This window comes from Monodelphis domestica, chromosome 2 (assembly GCF_027887165.1).
Source record: "Monodelphis domestica isolate mMonDom1 chromosome 2, mMonDom1.pri, whole genome shotgun sequence".
Lineage (NCBI taxonomy): Eukaryota > Metazoa > Chordata > Mammalia > Didelphimorphia > Didelphidae > Monodelphis > Monodelphis domestica.
The window spans coordinates 426,317,659-426,323,658 of NC_077228.1; the positions used below are offsets into that span (position 1 = coordinate 426,317,659).

Sequence of the window (6,000 nt, forward strand, 5' to 3'; positions counted from 1 at the left end):
CCAATGGCATTACCACCTTTCTAGGTGTTCAGGTTCACAAACTTGGAATAACAAGGATGATTCCCTCCTTTCCAAATCCCCTGCCAAATTCCTTTGCCAAATTCTTCTTCTTTGACATCCCTTAAATTTGTCTTTTCTTTTTGATCCTTACAGTTATAATTCAAATTCAAGTTCTCGTTATTTAGTGCTTAGATTACAAGTATAGCTACCTCCTCTGTGTTTCCATTGTTACTCTTCTAGGATGGAGAATATTCTTTCTCACTTTTTTCATCATATCATTTTCCACTCATCCTTTGTGGTTTCCTGTTTCTTTTTTCACCAAAATCATTTTCATTGATTTAGATGCTTCTTTAACTGCATTCCTCTCATACAAAGATAATCTCACCTATTAATTCGCCAACAACCTCTCTACTATTCTTATTGGCATGCTGGTAGATGTTTAATAACTGACTTCAGAAAATGCAGGACCTTTTAAGTGTAATATCCATTATTAACATTTTCTCCATGACTTTCTTAGGTCAAGATAATCAAGAAAACCAATAAGTCCATCCCTCTTACCTAGTGTTTACTGATTTCTGAAGTATAAATGATCACAATGTATATTTAACAATTGGTTCTTGGAAGCCATTTCAAGGTCAGTTCTAGAAACATGCTGGAGATTATTCCCAATCACATCTTGCTAGTTCCGACTTGATTATTTCTTTGCTTTGCTTTTCTAACACCCTTACTATGATGCCCCCTTACTTCTTAGTTACCAATATATTTAAAGCATAGCTCAAGACTCATGCCCTCCAAGAAGTCTTCTCTGGCTACCTCATCCTATAAATCAGACTGATTATTCCCTCACTTTACATTCCCTCAGTATTCATGAGCATAGTTTGCCTTCAATGAGATCATCACATGCACTTGCTTTTGTTCTCTACTTGCTTCATTTATGAGGGTATTGTTACCCCCAAAAAAAGTATCTGCTTCCCCTTGAGGCAGAGAGAAAATCTTTCTAGGATCATAGGATTTTGCAGCTAAAAGGGATGTCAGGGAATTCTTTTGTATCCCCAAAGCAGGAGGAACAGTGCTATGCAAACAACCAGCACTCAATAAATGCTTAGCAAATTGAATTAAGTAAATTCTCTACTTACAAGCTCTTCCTGTAGGCACAGTATTCACACATGCTCAGGGATATAATCTTTAAAGGGGGAATATTAGAGATGGAAAGGATAACCAACACAAAAGTAATAAGCAATTGGACTATAAGTTCCACAAAGGCAGGAACCAAAATAAACATTCTCCCTCTGCACTAACATAATGCTCTGTTACACAGAAAGTACTTGGTAAATAACTGATTAATTGTCCTGTACTGACAGGGGTACATTATGCAATGATGAATGCTATACATTGAAAAGAGGACCAAATAGGACAAGCTAATATAATAAAAATGACAATCCTACCCAAATTAATTTACTTCTTCAGTGCCATATCTATCCAACTACCAAAAACTTTTTCATAGAATTAGAAAAAAAATATAATAAAGTTTTCCTGGAAGAACAAAAGATCAAGAATATCAAGGGAAATAATGAAAAAATATGAAGGAAGGTAGCCTAGCAGTACCAGATCTTAAACTGTACTAAAAGCAGTGGTCATCAAAACAATATGGTACTTTTAAAGAGACAGAAGGGTAGATCAATGAAAAAGTCTAGGGGTAAATGACATCAGTAAACTAGTGTTCAATAAACTCAAAGATCCCAGCTTTTGGGACAAGAACTCACTATTTGACAAAAACCAGTGGGACAATTGGAAAACAGTATGGGGAAAACCAGGTCTAGACCAACATCTTACACTGGATACAAAAATAAATTCAAAATAGGTAAATGACTTAAATATAAAGAGTGAAATCATAAATAAATTAGGTGAACATAGAATAGTATATCTATCAGATCTGTGGGAAAGGAAGAAATTTAAGACCAAGCAAGAGATAGAAAACATTACAAAATGTAAAATGAATTATTTTGATTATATCAAATTAAAAAAGGGTTTGTACAAACAAAACCATTGCAACCAAAATTAGAAAGAAAGCAACAAACTGGGGGGAAATTTATAACAAAACTCTGATAAAGGTTTAATTTCCCAAATTTATAAGGAACTAAGTCAAATTTTACAAAAAATCAAGCCATTCCCCAATCAACAAATGGTCAAGGGACATGAATAGTCAGTTTTTACAGGATGAAATAAAAACTATCAATAATCACATTTTTTAAAGTGTTCTAAATCCCTTCTGATTAGAGAAATGCAAATAAGACAACTCTGAGGTACCACCTGACACCTAGAAGATTGGCCAATATGACAGCAAAGGAAAGTGATAAATGTTGGAGGGAATGTGGGGAAATTGGGACACTAATACACTGCTGGTGGAGTTGTGAACTAGTCCAACCATTCTGGAGGGCAATTTGGACTATCTACAAAGAACTTTAAAAGAATGTCTGCCCTTTGACCCAGCCATACCACTACTGGATTTGTACCCCAAAGAGATGAGGAAAAAGACTTGTACAAAAAAATGATCACATGACTCAATAGGGAAGTGGGGTTTTGGTGTTAAAAGATCACTCTACTGCAAATATGAATAATATGGAAATGTTTTGAACAATGATACATGTATAACTCAGTGGAACTTCTTGTCAGCTCAGGGATGGGGAGGGAAGAAGGGTGGGAAAAGTCATGAATCATGTAACCATGGAAAATATTCTAAATAAATAAATGAGCTGGGTTTTTTTTAAGAGAGAAAAGAGGACCAAAGTAATGTTGATTATGTTTGTTTGTTTTTTTTTAAACCCTTACCTTCAGTCTTAATATCAATTCTAAGAAAGAAGAGCAGCAAGCACTAGGTAATGGAGGTTAAGTGACTTAATTAGAATCACATAGATAGGAATTATCTGAGGCTAGATTTGAACCCAGACTCCAGAGCCAGTGCTCTAGCCATTGTGCTAACTAGCTGCCCTGATTATGTGTTTTTTTGACAGAATGTATCATCTACATTTATCCAAACAGGGAAAGGAGTTAAAGGCACTACTTGTATTTCTTCATTAATCCCATAGATTCAATATTTCTCTGAGAAGTTCATTTGACTTAAATTCAGTCCCATTTCCCCTTCTCAGCCAGTTCTTTGGGCTCTCTTAGGTTGGGATTAAAATATAGGATGTATGGTTAATGCCACAGAATAGAACATATTTCTTTAGAGAAGAAGAATGATGTTAGTCAGCATGGGAACTTCAAGAGAAATTTCTAGCTCAGTAAAAACAGTCCATCAAAAATAGTATCCTTAAATTAAAGATAACAACCATAAAGTTAAGGTGGACCCACAGGTGTTCCTACCAAAGAGTATAGAACTGAACCATTAATCTGTATATTCACCTATCATCGGCCAACCAAGACTCCTACCAAGCACCAGAGAAGAGCCAAAAAGAGACAGAATAGAACTGAGGTTTTCTGTACTGTCCAGCAGAAAAATAGTCTCACAAAAGGCAAAACTCTCTGCCCTTCAAGGAAGAAGACAAGAAGGGAGCATGGGGAGAAAGAACTGAATCAAATTGTGTATCTTTACACCATCCCCAAATATTTCCAGGAGTGTCAAATCATATATATTCTTGGGCATCCTTTGCAGAGTTAGAGTCAGCATCAACATCATATATATATATATATATATACATATATATATATATGTATATATATATATATGATTGATATGATGATGATATATATGAGATATATATATATATATCGATGTCAACTGTAGGTCAGAGGATCAGTGGAGTTATCTTTTTTATTTTGAAAATATTTGAAAAGAATTCTGGTTTTTCAATCAAGTAGAAGAGAGGACAAAAATTTGCCTATTCAACACAACCATAGGCTGCCCACTTCCCCTAGGTTTATTGTTCTGGCTTGAGTCTAGAGGGAAAAGAGGTATTATTATGCCTCATTCACATTGGAAGTAAAGATAAAGAAGTACTAGTTGATAATTCAGATATTGTCAAGGGCATAGCTAAGTAGGCAGGCTCTTAACAAAAGCATTAGAGGAGATCTTAGCACTTTGGGCCAAACATGTAGCTCAGTAAATATATGTTATTCCAGCTTCAAAACAAAGCAAAGACGAATGAATGGATCACCTGGAATTTGGTCCCATTTCCATTAGGCCAGTGTCATGTCACCAGCTGATATCAGCAAGTTTCAAGAAAGTGGGAATATTATTTTAGTTAGTTTCACAGGAGTACTTTTATTATAGCAAAATAAATAATTTTTAAAAAACCATGCAAACTAAAGTGACTCTTAGTGATTGCTTAAGCATAATTGGATACAGCTTTTCATTTTACCTAAATTTCTATAAAGGCATCAACAGCTCCACCCTTACTGGTATTCATTAAAAGCAGAGATAAACAAGATTTGCTAAAGGTTGATGAATTAATTCTCTATCCCTTGGTGGGAGTTTTAACAAGCCTAGAATTGCCCTAACCAGGACTCTTTTGATTATATTGAATGTTACCTAGTAACTCTTGTTTGAGACATAGCTTTAGAAAAGAAATAGTATCATACTTTTGCCTAACAAGAATATTTGCTTTTAATAGACAAATAGGTAACATTTTTTCTTTTCTTATAGAAGTTGATTAGGTTAAGGAAATTTTTAGATCTATAGTGATAATCATAATTTTAGACCTGTAAATAGTGACAATAATAATTTTGTCTAAAGGAGTTAGACCAAATAGGATGAATCATATTCTGTGAGAAAAGTTATATTTTGAGGCCTTTCTAAATAGGCAGCTTTTTGGTATTTACCAAGAAATTTCATTTTAAATTAGCAAAACCACTTTATTTATTCAATTGCTTTTTTAATGATGCTAACTAAAAATGTATGGAGGATTCCCCCACCCCACCTCACCTGAAGCATTTACTCCTTATGTATTACACATAGCATGGCCTTGAGACTGATCTCTCCATTGGGGCTATAATAGATAATCATTGATCTCTCTCACTCAGGTCTCAAGCCTACTATAAATAAAGGTAAAGTAAATTTAAAAGAGATAAGACAGTTTACAATATCTTTATTTAAATTAAAGATCAGAAAAACAAACCTTAAGCATACTTCTTGAGTCCTTTATCCATTATTCTTGCCAAAGAATTTCCAGATTTTTTTAGAAGTTTCCTTTATCTTTGGAAGCTGGTTGAATTCTTATCAACAGATGCTATTGATTTCTCCTTTTGCAGATGCTGCTAAATTGCTTTTTTTTTCCAGGCAGGTTTAAGGTTTTTGTTTTAGTTTTGTTGTTGTGCTTTGTGATTTAGATTTATTGAGCCCACAGCAGACAGAGCATTAGATATTCTGAGATTTCCCTGCTGTGTGTCTACTCCACACATAAAGAGGTTCCTGACCATAACCTTCATTTCATAAACAATGAAACTGAGATTTTGACAAATTAAAAAGAATTATCCAAGGCAATGCAACAAGTGAGAGAGAGTCAAAAGGAGAACTCAGGCAATCTAACTCACAAGGCTAGGTTCAACCCACTTTGTTTTCCTTTCTCCTCTTTGCAGTATAAATCGAGGCACTTGATGGTTTAACAGGACAGTTTTCCTGCAATATGTACTGGCTTACTGCATTATGCAATGAAGTCAGAATTCTGAGCTTGTGACATCAATACAGGTTGCCATGGCAACTCATTTCATGAGTATTACAGGTTCACCATAGGCTCAAAAAAGGGACTACAGTGAACAAGGCACAGTAAAGAATGAATTTCAACAATAACCTGATTTTATAAGAAACAATGCAGTGCAAAAATCTTTTTGGTAATTATAATAACTATAGATATTTAAACCCTAACCATGCATTTGTCCATAAACATGCATTTATTGTTCTGTATATATGCCCAGAATTAGCTGAAAGTCCCCATTCTTGTAAAAAATAATCACTCAAGAAGCAGAGACAAAAGAGAGCATTTCTGTTACCTTTCTTTTAGAAGT

The 6,000-nt window shown here is 34.5% G+C and overlaps 1 long non-coding RNA gene across 1 annotated transcript in view; it reads right to left on the reverse strand.

Annotated features, from left to right (window-relative positions):
* Positions 1-5,624, reverse strand: part of LOC130457475 (uncharacterized) — a 133,162-nt gene extending 127,538 nt beyond the window's left edge. The window contains exon 1 of the long non-coding RNA XR_008916707.1: positions 5,115-5,624. This is a non-coding gene — a long non-coding RNA (uncharacterized LOC130457475). The remainder of the gene's footprint in view (positions 1-5,114) is intronic.
* Positions 5,625-6,000: the final 376 nt, after the last annotated feature.